Consider the following 17,926-nt stretch of genomic DNA (forward strand, 5'->3'; position numbering starts at 1 on the left):
GCTTCCTCAGGTCTTGCCAACCCCATGTCCGTGGCAGATAGTTTTCTAAGTACAGAAGTGCTTTTCCGTCGCTAAAGTCTTTGGCTATCAACTAGGATGTTTTGGTTGAAGTTAATGGTCTGTGAATACACAGTAGGTGCATCTGGTATCCTTTTTGGCCTTAACTTTTAAGGAATGATATCTATATTCTGTATGATTGGTTAAGGCTGGGGTAGTTATTTAGGAAAGCATGCTCTTCCATTCTGAAAAACGGCTTGACTTCCAAAGAGGTTTTGTCGTGGCAGCTTGAGGAAAACTTAATCTATATTGAGGAAAAGTCCAGCTTCCTTTAGTTTAGTTGCAGGGACCAGTCAACAAATACAGTTCCGATTGTGTGTTCCCATGTGTAGAAACATGCAGTTCTATAGACTGATCTCAACTAGGTATCTGTACTGTCTGAAAGGATATCCCCTTCGATTAGCTTTCTGGCTCTGTACAGAAACGACCAGTGTGAAAGAAAAGATAACTCACTTAGAGTGTTCTTCTTGTAGTTCAAGTAGCTCGATAGCCAATGAATTCCTGTCTTGCTGTGTGCTGGTACTTTAGGAGTATCATTTCTACAATGACTTTTCAATGGCAGTGAAGTGAATGAGGTTTTCCTGAGTTTCAATCTTTTTTCAAAAAAGCATATAATTTAGACCTTAAGTCTGTACACTTCAGCAAAATAACAAAGACTGCCTTCAAAATATAGGCTTTTCAGCCACAGGGGCCCCATGATAAACGTGACACAGAACCTGACCTGCTCTATATGCAGGCAAGTATTTTTGAATGTTTTGAGTGTATTATATTATGGTATCATAGGCATTTTAAGAAAACCTCTATTTCACTAGCGCTAGAATTTCACCATACAGATATATGCAGGTGTGCAAATACGATGTGTGCGTGAAATGCTAAGTTGAAGTTCTGCTCTTTATAGAACGTGTAGTAGCGCAATAGAAACATACATCGTATAAGCAGCAGTGTTTGACAGTTGTCTTTCACTTCCTGATCAAAGAGAGAGAGATTTGTATTCTTCATGAAATAGCCTTTGCAGGAATGCCGTATGCAATCAAGGGTCACCCTGTGCATATCAGGAGAAACCGTGCTGCTTGCACATGTCTGGCTTCATCCCGTAAAGTAGAAGAAAACAGCAGCAACTGTGTGACTTCATTCAAATGCTATCTGTTGTTGCACATCTTTCTTCTTTGCACCCCAAACTAAAAACTTTAAAATGAAAATAACTGAAAAACAGAATACTGTATTTCTAAGCTGAGTTGTCCTTAAAAATTCAAATGAGCCGTTTAGATAATATTCACAATGCCAGCAGCTCCAGGGCACTTTAGAGAATACGTTTCAGCACACAGACATTTGAAACAAAATTGTAATGTTCTAAATGGAATTAGATGAGCAAAACCGTGTCATACAGAGATGAAATATAAATAAGTGCTTTAGGCCCACTCTATGAAAAATGTATGCATTTTTTTAAAGCGTTTTTCTTCTGCAATGGTTTCATTTCTGTGAAACCAGTGGTTGTTTGTGGGTTGTTTTTTTGGTTTTGTTTTTTTTTCCTCTCCTAGTGCATTCTACTAGAATGTGCTTTTGCCACTCAATAAACCCTTCTTTCCACTAACTGTCTGTCTCTGTATTAAGCCCCCAAGGAACTATACAAGCCAAAGGCAGATGGAAACAATAGGCATTCCATGTTCAAATGTACAACCTACAGAAAGTTCATTTGTCAAAAGTCTGAGGAACATTTCCAAGGAGGCTGCTTCATAAACAACATCCACATGGGGCAGATCTGACTTGTGCTACTGCTTTTCATGCACATATTCCATAAGAATTTAATAGGCTGTTTACTCTTCAATTAATAGTTAACACAACATTTACAGAAGCTTGTTCCAAATTCCAGTCTCAGTTCTTCTCTCCTTCCCCTCCCACCCTACTTCTTAAATCTCTTCATCTCTTACGCGCCCTAACTACTTTCATTCTTTTTGCAGAAGCTTTATCCTAGCCCCTCTATAAAGACCAAACCACTCTCAGACTTTTTTGAACTCTTTATTTTTCTCAGACTTTTTTGAACTCTGTTTTTGTACCCATTGGAGTTGTGCTTCTTCATTGGTAAGCATGCAAATTCCACCATAGTACCAGTCTTTGAGATATCAGTCATTAATGCCAGTATAGTAGCGTTGAGCGTTCATCTAACCTTCTGACTCATGCCTGGAAGACAAAAGTCACTCTGGTCGGTACTGTCTAGCAGACAGCATACTTGCTTTTTAAAGCTCTAATTACTTAAGGTAAATGTTTGCCTTCATTCCTTGGCTTTGTGTTAATGAAATATGTTTAATGTGATTAAGATGCTGATTCTGTAAAGTTGTGAAATCACTTTGGCTCCCATGGACTTCAACACCTTCCCTGCTCAGACCCCAGGTTAGTGGCAAGGAAAACAGGGAAGACTTTGTCAATACCTGGATGCTGCAGGCATGGTTCTGAGCTTGTTCTCATGTAATCCAGAGCTGAGACCAGCAGAGCTGAAGAGCCACCAGCCACCTGCTCATAGCTCATACATATGCGTGTAGGACATATGTTCTTATACCAGGCCACGTCTGTGCACATTCTACCCAAACCCCTTCTGAATATATGGACTGTCAAAATAGAGAGCTGATTCAGAGTGCTGTTATTATATAAATGGAACTGACTAGCTTCCGGGTTAGGCCAAATTGAATTTACCTAGGACACCCAGATCCTGTGTCTGGTGCTTAAAATCCCACGTAGTAGTTTCTGGTGCCTGTGGAAGATATTAAATGGTGTCACTAGAAAATTAGTCGCCCACAAATCCAAGATTCAGTTTTAATCTGTAGTTAATCAATGACCAGGTATTGCTCTTCACACCTATAAAATGTTGGAAGGTCACTTGAAACCAGAGTTATATTATACACATTTCTATGCATAATCTCCTAGCACTAAAAAAATGTATAACCATTTCTTAGCCTCTGACCGGATTTCAAAAGCGGCATTTGGAAATAATCAACGCAGAAGAGTGAAAACCATCCCAGATGAGTGAAAACTATTCAATGACAATGTGCCATCATGTGCCAAAGAGGATCATAATTTCCTCCCAAGTGACATCAAATTCATCTGACCGGGTGTCGTGGGCTCAGGCAGAAGTTGGACTCCCCCTTGCCTGAGCTGCATGGAGGTGCAGGGGTGCGAATGAACGTGAGGCCGATGGCACGTTGACAGCTTTGGGTAAGGTATCTCCAGTGGAAGTACTTGCCTCAGACTTTAAGATCACTGGTAAATTTTTGTCTGTTCCAACTCTGGAAGCTCCTTGCTTTGCAAGGCTTGACCAGTACAAGAAGAGAAGCTGCAGCCTGACCCTCTTGTAATGTTGTGCGGGAGCACAGACCGGATCTGGTCTTAAAATGGATCCGAGTCTCCTCACAGCAGCTTCTAAGTGTGTTTATGGCTAACACAGGGGCTTTTCACCTGCCAGACTTGGGGCCAAAAGGCTCCTTCTCCAAGATGCTGATACAGGCAATGTGTTCCATTGCCCTCTGGTGGCGTGTCCACTCGAGTATAAGGCTATTGCTGTTACCACTTGCATGAGTACGTGCTGCTTGTGTGAAAGAAGCAGGTACTGCGGGAAGAAGAGAAAAATCGGGCAAATATCGGTCGGGGCCTTATTTTGTAAGAACTGCTGTCTGCTGTTGCATTAGTTTATTATGAAAACTGTAAAACAAAAACAATGGTCCAATGGCTGCTATCAGTTATCTCCGTGCAAATCTAGAGACTTCTGCCGGAGCTGGACTCATCACTCTGGATTTACACCTGTGCAAAGAGAGTTGGAAAGTGGCAGCACATGACAGCCTCTTAGAGCAGGAAGAAGAAAAAAAAATTCTCAGTGAAAATCCAAGTGCGTTCAGTGCTGTGCAGTCACTTCAGCCAAAATTCAAGTGAGCTGAAGCTAGAACCCTCTCCTTTACTAGTCACCACCTGCTCTCTGAGGTTGAGTACCTCACCTCCCAGGTGCTGTAGCCTTAAATCACTTACAGCCCTTGGCATGTTACATTGAATTTTGGCAGATGAGCTCAGCTGCTTCTTTCAGTTGTGCTCGTACTAGTAGAGTAAACCTGTATTTACACCCATGGGTCTGCTTTCTGAGATGTGGAAGAATATGAATGTTTTAGCATAAGCTACCTACTGTAAACCATTATTTTTCATTCTTGCTAGAAATAGTTCCCAGGAGAAAGATACTGTGAAAGGGAGTGACAACCTTGGAATCAGATGCTTTCATTTGTGTTTATGTTAGTTTCTTCACTTCAGCAGCTGTCTACATATACATTAATGATCATTTGCATGTCTGTGGTATTTTTATAGGTGGGGAAGAAGTCAAATCTATTTAACAGTGTGGTTCCAGGAATAGGTCTTTACAAGTCATGGCAAAAGCATGGTAGGAAGTGAGCCAGAGAAGCGACGCTTTTTCCATTTATGCTGGAAGAGTTTTGGCTCCACAAGGTTATCTGTTCTCATAAAGAAGTCCAGATTGGGAGAGCCAATGGAGAATTTTCTTTGTGGATTGTTTGCATCCCAGCTACTTTTGCTTGCATTTGTCACGGAATATATTAAAATAGTCATATTCCACAGTCCACACAGCATGTCAGCTTTGAGACAAGTACTCTGAAATGTGCTCACAGATGATAAATTGCACACTATGTCAACTACATCTTTGTCATGAGATTCTATTTTCTATTTATAGTTGAAATGAAACACTTGAGAAAAATTCTAAACCAAAGCAATTTTGCAAAAATCTCATAAATTTTTCCTTATGTGTATATCAGTGAAAAGACCCTCCTGTGCTATCTTTTTGCTCTGTGGGGCTCCAACAATCAACTTCTGAGATCAAAGTAGTATGCTCTCAAGATTGTGAAACTTATAATGTGTCCATGTAATCTAGCTAGTGTGCCTTTGGAGTATGTTCCCTTTCAAACGTTAAGGGGAAATAACACTTAACCATAACACAGTGCAAATACATACAAAATTTGATACAGTTTTTGGGAATCAAAACCCATTATCTCCATAACAGAAGAGATTATTTAGTTACTACTGTGGCTTGTCATACTAGTCTTGCTTGCAGCTGTCAGTGATGTCTGTGATGTACTTTGCCTTTTTTTTTTTTTCCCCTGCTAAAACAACTTCCTTTTCACTTATGCATTTTAAATACGTAATTTGCTGCAACAGAGTTGTGGATAGCAAAAACTGGAAAAAGATACATGTTTGGAGATAGCCCTAGGTATGCTTTGAAGCTAGAAATGCAGCTGTATTGGTTTGTTTTGTTTTTTCTTCTCTGATTACAGCTGCCTACTTTAGGAAAAGTGTGTCTGGATAGCAGTAATGATGCACTCTGACTCGATGTCTCCCGGCCTAGACGTGACAGGATGTTCTGCAACGTGCTGTACGATTATTTAAGGTGAGTAGGCCTTGTGATGGCATCCTCCTGCTTTGGGCACCCAGGTCTTCATGGGACACACAAGGAAAGTTTCTTGCCTCAGAGAGGATCGTCTAAGCAAGGATCTAAGATTAGCGATGGATGAAGTTCATGCAGGAGAGAGGCATTGCTGTCTGGTCAGCATCTTCTGTATGGGATTCAAACAAGAGCTTGCTTGAGAAAGGACTTGTGGCTGTCTACGTGGTGAGCAGGGCATTCATCTAGGAGTGTTCAGGTCTCTGGAACACACATTCTGAGGAAGCCGGGAGCAAGAGCAAGCTACAGTTTTCTTGTAGTTGTGGAAGTGGCTTTTTATGTGATACCACTAAAGGTGTTTTATTTTCTGTGGCCTTTGTGGATTTCCTCCACTACTTATGGGCTTCTCAAAGTGTACTTTCTACCCAGCTCTTCCTTCTTGAATCTAAGGGGAGATTTGTTGGTTTAGTCCAGATTTACATAGATACAACTATGACATTAAAGGTAACTCTTACTTGAACACTGGAATAGCTGGCCTCTCAACCTGAAGGTATACATGCTTCTTCAAAATGACGTGTTCCTGTTGACTCTGACTCTGCTCTATATCTGCAGTGGAAGTGGGGTGGTCCTAGATTTAAATTACTCTGTAACCTTAGCCATCCATTGATCTGAGTGCCATGACCTAGCTTAGAAGTGTATTTGCAGGGCAATAACTGCAGAAGAAACCATTGCAATATCAGTGTACTGCTTCACTGGAAAGGTTGAGATGGTTACTAAAACTCAATTAGACTGGAAAGGTAATTGATTATATTTAGCAGCAGTTTTACAAATAGTGAGCTAATAACTTGTGCCCAGTCTTGCAAAATAACTGCATCAACCACTTTCTTTTGAAAATTCTTTTATGGAGGAAGGGATATTTAAAAGCTACATGTTAAAAAAAAAAAAAAAAAAATCCTAATATTCTTTAAGTTAATAAGGCCACCAAAAAGAACGTGAAATAAACTCTCCTTGTTTGGAGACAGCACCATAAAAAGTTTCTTTTTTTTTTTTTTCTTTCTTTCTTTCTCTCTTCAGTCATCTCCAGCTCTTTCCTTATATTCCTATTCAATGTGCTCGTTCTACGTACTCTGTTACCAAATTTTGGATGACCTTAGAAAGTCAGCCTCCCTTTGCTGAAAGTTCGGTCTGCTCATACTGCCAGCTTTCTGCCAGTACTGTGTTTAATCAGGCAGCTTCCTCCTCTGCAACTTGTCCGTCCAGTTTAACTAAATCTTTTTACTCAGAGCAGCAATAGTGTTTTGCTTAACTGGTGTGCTGGCAGAGTTTACTAAAGATATCTCTCTGGATGCTAATGTGATATGCACTTGGGTCAGGTTTCTTTCACTTTTACTACATTGCTTTGTTGTTTGAATATTTGTTTAAAATGCTTGGCTGTTGTATTTGCAGTGATGAAAAATAAACTAGCTAGCATCCGGCTGGTGAGGGAGGGCTGCCCACTTGAAAACAAGCAAGAAGTCTTACAAATATTTGGGCTGATTAATTCACCAGCTTTTCTTTACAGAGCTCTTTTGTGGTATAAAGCCATTCATTGACCAAGAGAGCACATTGTCCATTTAGTTACTGTTTTGTATCTTGTGTCAAACAAAAGCCACTGCCGCCTACAACAGTAACAGCTGAATATTTTCACTGCTCATGCAGTTTCTTTTCCTAGCTGCTGGATCATCAAAAATTCTAATCAACTCTGATCTAACGCAAAGTACAACGTGGCATTCATCATCTGTTTTAGCCTTTAATGCACCATGCAGGTTTTAATCAAAGGTATGCAACCATTAGCAAAAAAGAAAGACAAGAATTATGACAGTGTCCTAAGCAGAGCTCTTAAGCCGACATCACAGGCAGCAGGCCAGTTCACCTCCCCCTGCCAAGTACAAATACAGGAGAATGAGGTGGACCTTGTTTGAAATAATTGCAGGAGAGCACCACTGAGGTTTCGGGGCCATGACTTCTGTTGTTTTGGTTTAGTACTAAGTACTAAGGCTTGTTTGCTTGACTTTCCTGAATATTGCAAACAAATGTTGGCACTGTTGCCTTGGTGTGTGGGGCTGTTGGATCATCTGCTGGGTTTGGTGTACGCCTGTATCTCCCACTGTTGTCCGTGAGAGCTAAGGGGGATTGGCAGTGATCGGCAAAACTGAGCCAAGCACCTTCCTTGCAGCAGCTGGGCCTTTTGGTCTCTTGCCTCCTGCTACATGAACTCCACTCACTTCTTTTTCTTAAGTGCAGGACTAGCTAGGTCACCGCTGGCATGTCGGTAGAATTAGATCCATGTGCCCTGCTTTGCATGCAAGCAGAAAACTTACCCTGTTTCTCTTGGATTTGGCCTCTCTTCCAGCACCTGTTGCTTCCCTGCCTATTTCAGCAGAGACATCCATCCCTAACAGGATGGCAAGCAGTCACCTTTCCACGACTCACTGCTCACAAAGCACACGGGTTTCATGTGACTGTAAGGATGCACATTTTATACCAGCTTAAGAAGTTTCTCCTCTTGCCTTCCCCCCCGGGTCCCCCCAGCCCAGTAAATCAAAGCCAAGCAGCCATAAGCTTCTAGCATGGTATCAGGCTTCGAATCCAGTTTGGCGTGGGGAAGAGGCACTGGTCTGTGCTGTAGAATTGTTTTAATTCTGCCTACTTGAGGGAAGGACAAAAGTACTCTTTTTAGGGAGGGAAGCAGGCTGTGGACGCAGTAGAGCGATCTTTGTCCTGCCACGTCAACCCATGAGTATGCCGTGCTGGAAGTGGCTGTTGTGAGGGTGAAAGACCTCACACTCCCTCATGTGTCCTGGGCAAAGCTACCTGTCATTGGGTTTGCTGCCTCTGAGACGACTGCCGTTGTTTGCTCAGCCTTCCCCCTTTCCCTTTTCTTTCTTCTCCTCCGTTCTGGTGTTAGCAGAGCTGTTTCAGGTCCTGGCTTAAAAATAAGTGGTTGTGACCTGTGCCAGCTTGTAGCATTGCCTTGAAGCCGTGACAGCAACGGGAAATGAAGCCACGTATCGTTCTCTGGCTGTCCTCCACACAGCTGGTGTGGGGCAGGGAGCTGACAGTCACCCAGGGGGCCCGAAGTGAGCAGGGGATTCACTATTTAAATGAGTGATCTGGAGGCCTTTGGGCTTGTGAAGCCACGCAAATGGTGCGTGGGTGGAATTCCTCCTCAGGCCTGCTGACACAGAGTATGAACTTGGCGAATGATGTTGATTTTTGGGGTACGCAGCAGAATTTCCCCATGTCATGGCAAATGCAGAGGACAGTGCTGGGGGCTCAATTCCCCCTTATAAATCATTACCATTAGCGGGAGCTGGCCCTGGACAAAACTGGTGCTTCTATAAGTGTTGTCTGGGGGCTGGGGCCTGATTTTGCTCCTGCACTTTGTTCAGGGCATGGCCACCAGCAGTGGGGGATGGTGTTCCATAGGGCTGTGTGTACCTGCCTGCATCCAGCTCCCCTGTCCAGGCTCCTGCTGGACTGGGGTCCAAGGCACGCCTGGGCTCTCCCACCCCACTCTGCTGCTCTTGTAGCAGAAACCCTATGTAAATTGCTGTCTCTCATTTTGATGTGGTCTTTAATGTGCAACATGGGGGGTCTTTTAATGACCACCTCTGGCAAAAGCTTAATTTGGTTGCAGGGAGGTGAATGGATGCTTTAAATCTACCTGCGCTTCCTACGCCTGGCCTGTGCTCAGCTGCACATGGAAGCCAGAGGTTTTCCACAGCACCTAGGGCCCAAGCAGTGGCATTATATTTTCAATTTCCTATTTAACGAGACTAAAAAATAAACAGGTTCCTGTCGTTTTACCCCAGGTAGGTCATTTGCTTTACCCCAATTTGTAGGTATGGGTTCATCATTGCGGTGTATTCTTGTAGGTTCCAGAGGTGGATAATCAGCTGTACGCTGTTGCAAAGATTTAGTTCCAGGTCACAGACAAGTAATGAAAAAACAGCAGTGACTGAGGATTTGATTTACACACTGCAATGACTATGTGATAGCCCCTTTTGTGAGAAGGAAAGTCTCCCTCTGGAGACCACATTCTAACCAGTAGCAAACATTCAAGCTCCCTGGTGCTTCAGATGTCAATTATACCAAAGCCTCTTATTGTATAATGCAGGTCTGTTATAATAATACTGTCTGGAACAGCAATAATAATGTGAATGAATTTCCAAACAGTGGAGATGGGAGGGGGAGATTGATCAATACGGGACTAATGATGGCCTTGTCTTTCACTGAAATAATTGTGATAGGGTTTATAGCACTTCCTTCCTACACCATGCTGTGCAGCAGTGTTGGTTTACTACCTGCTGTTATTGCTTTTGTATAAAAAGGTGTTAAAAAGAAACGTCTGTCAAGTTTTAAGGCTGTGAGTCTTTTTTAATGCAGTGGGGTTGTTCTAGTCAAGATGGTCTGAGGATATGAGAGATGCAAGGTTCTCAGGGAGAAGTGAAATCTTTTATGAGACACGCTGACAGAGTCAGGAAAAAAATAAGCTTTTGGGCTAAGAAACCAGTAGTAAGGTCCCCATTTTTACAGGGAATTACTCATACTTTATCATAAACATGCCATGGGAAGGCCAGATGTCTTTCCAAGTGGACTCATTCTGCTTCCTTGGACATACAAAGGTCTGTCCTTTGAGAGTGTGAGCACGTGCACACGTAAGGGTTCAAAAGAAAAGCTCTCTGGTATGCTAAGCATGTTTTCTATTTACACGACCTTATTTCTTGTCTGATAATTATGTGGGGTTTTCTCTGTTATTCCACCACGTGTATAACATGCATACTGAGACCCATTGGAAGAAATATCTATTGAACCTTCCGATTAAAAAAAGAGACGATTTCTTTAAGAGAGTAAAAGTTTTGCGTCAACATTTGTATTCATGCAATGGGAAGCCATATCCTCATAATGTGTTCCTGAACGTTGGTGGAGAAAGCAGGGAAAACCCTGTTAAAGGAGGGAGATAACAGCATATTGGAAGTTATTTGTTTGTTATATATTAAGTCCTAACATTTTCTGTAGTATCTCAGAGTTACTTTATTTCTCAATATGCTGGAATGATGGATTCCATACATTTTGTTTTGTGAAGTGAGAGAAATTGAAAGAAAACATAGCCCGAGTCTAATGATAAAAATCCCCTCTGTTGAAGCTCTTCATTACAGTACTTTTCAGAACAGAAAAGACGAACTGCTTTTGCAGTGGCACAGGTCCAATCTCAAACTAGAATCAATTGCTTTGCCAACGCTGAACACAAAGGATGTTCATTGTTTGCAAACTGATTTTTTCTTAGTGCGTGCAAAACCAATGATCAGATTTTTTTTTTTTTTTCTTTAGAGAAACCCCTGCAGCGAAAAAACTGCAGCTGATTCTGTGCTTCCCATCCTGGTTTGCAGGAAGGCTTCTTGCTTCACAGTGTGATTTCTTCATAATAGCTGCATGACAACAGCATGCCAATGTTTTGAAAAAGCAATGGCCAATGTTATAACGCAGTTGCTTATGTTAGCTACTTACTGCTGGTTTGGGTTTTTTGCCTTGAGAAAATAAATTTGCCTTTGTGATCTTACTTTCCTGAGGCTCACCTTGCTGTATATAACAAACCTGTATCTCTGTCTGTATATAAGTTTTCGCAGGAGCAGAGGGACCTTCCCAGGCCTGTCCCCTCTTGTCACAAATAATTGCATTGTATCATGCTTGATATCAACTGATGAAATTCCATGTTAAAAATGAGGAAGGCTTTTTTCCCGTGTTATTTTTATACAAAATCTGCCCCAGAATCACTTTTTTTTCCTGACGCTGATGACCTTTTTTCAAATATTTAAACATACTTCTGGCTGACTTCTCCCTATTGCTGTGCCAACATTGTCTTTACGCTCTTCTTTCTTCTCCTCATATACTTCCTCCTTGGTATATTTGCAGAGAGCAATCACATCCCTTTCCATGTCTTCAGCTGCGAGCCAGCATCTGACAATATAAGGTCGTTATGGGATGGCAAAAACTCACCTGGACATTCACATTTAATCCCTGGGACACAGTGGACATGACATCTACCTGGAGTCATCCTGACTGTGACTGCAGTATTTTTCTACTTTGAGGGGTGGATTCTGAGTAGAGGCTGGTGATGCTAATTTTGCGAAGTAGTATTTATTTATTGGCCATACTCCCCTGCAGAGCGTTACATAGGGTACAGAAAGGTGGTCCGTGCCAGAGCACGTGCTGTACGTGTTCCATGGAAAACAGTCCCACTTGCCAACAGGCGAGTGAAAATAATCTAGATGCTGCATTAGCTGTGTATGTATTAAAGCTGAATCAATTGCTTATTTGAATCTTGCCGACGTGTCTCTCTACGCAACATCGCCCACTTGGCTGCAGTTTCCTCAAAAGTCTTCGCAGCTGAATGACGTGTTGTAAATTACTCTGTGGTTTGTGGAGGTGTTCAATATGGGTAATTCAAGCCACGCTGCCTGTTTGCTATTGGTCACATGGCACAGCTTTTCCTTCCCCGACTGAATGAGCTTAGCGGGTCAAAATTCTCTATCGAATCCTCACGGGAAGTTATTTGAAAACTTTCTGCAGAATATGCAGGGTTAAAGATTTGCTTGCTCTTGCACATTTGCAGTGGTTTAACGTGACCATAGAAATGCTGGTAGGAAACTTAACAGGGGGTTGTATGTGTAGTAGCACTGATCTGTTTTAGGGGGTCCTGCAGAAACTTGTTTGCAGTATTCCTGAGCCACATGTCCATATATCGGCATAAAAACTCCCTAATTTGCCATTTACTGATATGTATCTCAAGCTGACACAGGTCTCTTCTAAGAATCTTTGCTAGTTATTTAACAAAGTGCTGTAATGAGATTTTCTTTCCGATATGTTATATTCTTATATATTTTCCAATATCTAGTATTACAGGATGTTCACTGGTTCTCTTGGTAAGATGCGATACAGTATCAGTTATGACACGTATCAAATAAAAGAAATGCCATACGTTTTGTGAAGCACTCTGCTTTGCTTCTATTTGCAGGGTGTTTTTTTTTTCCTACTTGTTCACTAATTGGCAGCACTGAGTAATTTGTAATCTGTCTTCCCACTGAACCAGTGACTGTTCTGTGTGCGTATGCATATGTTTATAAAGTCTTAGGATTAGTCTATGTGGTAACTAGAACCAAAGGAAATAACGGCATTCTAATTCATAATATTTTGATTAAGGTCTATTTGTAGACCCTGGTTTTGATGTAATTTAAGCTGATAAAAGAAATCACACTAAGCTATACTGAAATGGCTCTGAAATCTGTGTCTCATACTAACTACCGCTGAAATGCTAAGGGTGTGATTTACAACTGATTTAATTGGATTGGTTCCATTTACCATCTAAACAAGCCCTTAAATGTTGGAGTGTTTACCACCTGTTGTGACTCTTACCTTACAGAGATCTTTGTTCACAGGCAGGAGGGTGTGCACTATAATGAGAGGAAAAGGAGGGCTATAAATGTGCATCTCAGCTTATGCATGCTATTAAGCTTGCCCCTAGAAAAATGTGAAGTTTTTTTCTAAAACTTACAATAAATTTCTTCAGTATATTGATGGTAATTTCTGCCTAGCTTCTGACAAGTACTGCATTTCCTTCTCATCAGCTGGGATAATTAATGTGGAAAAAGGTTTCTTTTGTTGTAGCTGGCATATCATGCTACTTCTCTTATGCTGCTGTTGTACAAATCTAGGTCCTGTAACAGTTTGTGAGCAACTCTGTTAAACAATCCTGAAAAATATGAGAGCTCTTTTAAAATTTAGTTGGGATGTTGCTTTTTGGAGCTGAGTCTTCGCCGTAGTCAGTGGGAAAGATTGGGAAAGATATATTTAAGACAGAATTGTGTATACACAAAAATACAATATTTTTTTTCAATTAGTATTATTTTTATAACACCAACACAAAACTTAAGTGTTCTGAGAATGAGGAGGGCATGAAAAGGTTATTTTTCAGTAGAATAAATAATCTATTTATAAGTTGAATTGGTTTGTTGCTTATGGTTCCTGGACCAGCAAGAAACTGTGAAACTGCTGAGTGATGCTACTAATGGTTTGGCAGGCTCTGTGTATAAGAGGGATATGTTCTTGTACAGAGAATCAGCTTGCTTATTTGACAGGCACAAATTTGGCATCCAATTAAGAACTTCCCTTGCCATCTTAAAATCTGTGTCTGGCTTTCTGAAATTCTGAGGGTCAGTTCTGGAGGAAAAAAACCAAATCGTAAGGCATCTTAAAGAAGCTACCAAATATAAACTATACAGTATGATGAAAAAAAAAATATATTTAAAATTGTAAATGAAAATATATGACATACACATCTGGGGTTAGAAAGAATGGAAAAGGAGAAGAGGACTAGACTGGGAGAACAGAGAATGTGTCCAAGGTGGGTAGATATGATCTAGGTTACTCTTCACCTCATAGATGCATCAGTACATTTCTGAGTAGAGAAAGATGACAAACAATAGCCTTAATGAGACAGAGCACATGAAGGTCAAAAACCACATGGGTTTTAGAGACTCATTTACTGATTTAATCCAGCATTTTGAATTTGCTAAAGCTTGAAAACAAGGATGCTGGGAGCCATTAAAGAAGAGTGCTGTGAAAACCAATGTATGAAGCGACTTGAGATGATCACTAATGACAGCATATGAGCAACAGAGACCTCCACCCAAATAATATGTTCCATTTTTGCATCATTAGGCTGGATGGAACGAGGAGGTGGCTAGAAGCTGAACACTAATGATCTCAGTAATCTGTAGGCAGAAAGATCCATAATTCTGATGAAATCTGGGAAATTATAAAGAAAGGGGCTATTAGATTATGGCATCCTAGAGATCACAGGGAATTTGGGGATACATAGTGGAGAAAATGGAAGGAGCAAAGAAAGAAGTGAAAGTCTGAATGAGTAAGATGACAGAATTTGGTGCCTAAAGGCATCTGATTTCTCAGTATCTCAGGAAAGCAATAAGGTTGTGAGCAAATCCTATTGAAACCTTGATTATTGCTTTTGCCACTGAGCTCATGTCCCAGTAGGGCATTCTGCTTGAATCAGACTCTAATGTGAGACATTTTAATTGTGATTGCTGGGCCAGCAGGAAATGGTGAGCTTAATGGGCTGGTAATACTTAAGTCAAGTCATCGAAGAGAGAGAACATGCAGAGCAGTGTGGAACAATGAAGACAAAAAGGAATGACAAGGTAATGAGTTACCTGGGGTCAAAGAGGAAGGAAGTTGCTGGTAGAAGCAGGGGTAAACATGCCTTGGAGGCAAGGAGGGTGACTTCCTGCTTTTGGGTTGTTGGCGTTTTTAAAATATGTTTCCACAAACTGTTGGTGTTGCTGTGACCTGAGCTATGTCAGTTTAAGTTAGTAATGATTTTTTGGTTTCAGTTTAGTTTTCTTATAGAAGCATATATCTAGCAGAGTCCACAATCAAATTTACCTTAAGTAGAGAACAGTGCAAAAATTAGTGATTCACAGAATCACTGAGATGCAAAGGGACCTCTGGAGATGGTCTAATACAACATCTCTGCTCAAAGCAGGGGCAACTAGAGCAGGTTGGTCCAGTAAGGTTTTGAGTAACTCCAAGGACGGAGGCTCCTCAAACTCTTTGGGCAACTTGTTCCAGTATTTGACCACCTGTACAGTAAAAAAAGTTTTATTTTTTGTTTAAACAGAATTTCCTGCATTTCAGTTTGTGCCCATTACTTCTTGTCCTTTCATTGGGTGCTGTTGGGAAGTGTCTTGCTCTGTCTTCTTTACCCCTGCCTCATCAGTTATTTATATACATTAAAAAGACCTGCCCTGAGTCCTCTCTTGTCTAGGGTGAGCAGTCCCAGCTCTCTCAGTCTCTTTTCATATGTCAAATGCTCCACTACTTTAATCATCTTCATGGCCCTTTGCTGGACCCACTCCAGTATGTCCGTTTAGTAGCAGCTAGGATTTCTGCTTCTGCAAGTTATACCATGGGGACCATACCCACTGACTGAATTTATGATAAATCCGTATCTCCTCTTCTTTAGATTAGGTTTTGCTACAGTAAGTCATGCAGTTAAAAGTTATGGGGAGAATCACGTCGCCTCAAAGACACGGATGGAGCATGCAAGTATTAGGGCACTGGAGGTAAAACCCTAAGAGCAAACAAATCTTAGTGATAAAGCTCACTGAAACAAAGCATAAAGTTTTCTTAGACTTACACAAGACTTTGCATCAGGCTGCTGGTAGCAATTAGATTTTGCACACCTATCACTTTATTGTGCTCTAGTCCATATCTTTTTTCTTATGAATGGAAGGTGTAGTGTATAGAATTGAAATCAAATACTACAAATCTCAGTGAGACTGAAGACCCTGGAGACAGAAGAGCACAGTCGTGGCATAGCATGGCATGGCATATGTAGTTTGGTATACTTGTTGTTTCTACAGGCTTCTTTCTGAGATCCCGCTTGGCTTTTAGTTCTCTACAGGCAGCTTGTAAACATTTCAGCGGAGATTATGTTGCAGTGAATCTCTTGCAAATTAAGTCTGATTTGTCCAAGTTCATTTTCCAGTACTGTTTTAGATTTAGGGCAATTAATTGCAGTAATGATAAAATCAAGGGAAGTTGCATGCGGAATGGAGATACTAGAGCAAAGAAATGAACGTTATGGCAAATATTGCAGGAAATCATTGCCTGGCATATGTAGTGAGAACTCTCCTGTACTAGGATCTATCCTGAGCAATGTGCTTAAGTTCCTTAAACCTTTGTTAAATCAACAAGTTTTGAAATTGCAGGAGGATTTGATTGTTCATGTCATCTTTGTAGCCAAGTGATTGTAACCGACTTCCCTCTGGAAAAAACATATTGTATCTGTCTATAAGCTTCTCGCTTCCTCAGGACACTTGTAATTCTATTGTTGTTAAAGTTATTTAATCACTTTTGCAAAATCATCATGGAAAAATGAACAAGGTCTGTGAATGGAAAGATGACTTAGCGGGAACTGATCTATAGAGAATGCTTTCGCAAGAAGTATTATTTGTCTCCCGCCTTTTGTTCTCTGCTAAAATAAAATACTTATTTAAAATTTGGTTCAAAAGCTGAATAGAAAAAAGAGAACAAAACCAACCAGTGCTGTCTGGCATGTTTCTGTTTGTCTGTCTCATATTCATAGCGTCATTATCTGTATTTTAGTAAACATCTGCCCAGTGCTGAAATTATCTTAAATGCACAGACAGCACAAAAATCTGTGTACAGGGAAAATGGCATTATCCAAGGTATATCTATACCTTGTGGGTCTAAACATAAGGTTAAAGGCAATAAGCAAAACATTGCCTATGAGCATATGCCTCTTCAGATGTCAATACGGTTGCTGATGAATCTTCCCTTGGTATCATCCCTAAAAGCTATTGCTGCACTGCCAAGTCACACAGAAACAAGTGTACATGAAATCCTACGCATGAGATGCAAAGTATCTAAGTATCTTTTTTCTTTTTCTTTTTTTTTTTCCTTCTGCGGGGTGTCTTCTGCTAAATCACTATGGTTGTTTCTCTGGGTTGGTGGTGTTGAGAACCTCTGAAAAATCATTCCCATGATTCTACTTCTTCCCTTTGTTCCTTCTACCTTCAAATCCAACAAAGTGACTCATGCCTCTGTCTGGTGAGAGGAATTTATGGTTAAACAGTCTCTTGGGCTGGAATTTGGCCCATCAGACTCCCCTCCACTTGTATATGGATGAGAATAATGAACTGCCTTTAATACAAGGTGGTCTTTGGACTTTCAAAGGTCTGCAAAACAAACCCAAATTGCTTGTTGATTCCAGTGAAATTGTGGATGGTAAGGCTCTGTGTATTTTTACTGTTTCTCTTAGTGGGGGTGGTTGTGATGAGGTAAAGAAATACTGCCCCTTCAGAAACACTTTTAAATGATCTGCTCCTCTTTAGAAGCTGCCAATTGTCTTGCACTCCATGTACATCTAAATGCGTCATTGACTTGTGCCAAGAGATGGAAACTGGCCTGCGTGTTTTAATACATTCCTGATGATTTTGATTGAAAATCTAAATGTTTAAAGAACACAATATCCTGCCCACTTGCAGCCAAAAGGATAAAATTTCACATTTGTTACTCTGGGGAATCAGGAAAAAAAAAACAACCACCAAACAATAAGAGCAAGCTCTTGAAGTCAGAAAGAAACCAAGGAGGAAAAGCTGTGGTTAAGCTGAGAGTCAACTATCAGAGCAGACTCTCCCATCTTATACAATCACAGAACAGCCCAGGTTGGAAGGGATCTCAAAAGGTCATCTGGTCCAACCTTTTGTGAGAGAGGAAGCCTAGATGAGATTATCTAGCACACTGTCCAGTCTTCTCACACAGCAAAGCATTCAGGTTCCCTATGCGCTGTAAGGGGAGAGCTGA

Source organism: Chroicocephalus ridibundus, chromosome 2, assembly GCF_963924245.1.
Source record: "Chroicocephalus ridibundus chromosome 2, bChrRid1.1, whole genome shotgun sequence".
NCBI classification, from domain to species: Eukaryota; Metazoa; Chordata; class Aves; order Charadriiformes; family Laridae; genus Chroicocephalus; species Chroicocephalus ridibundus.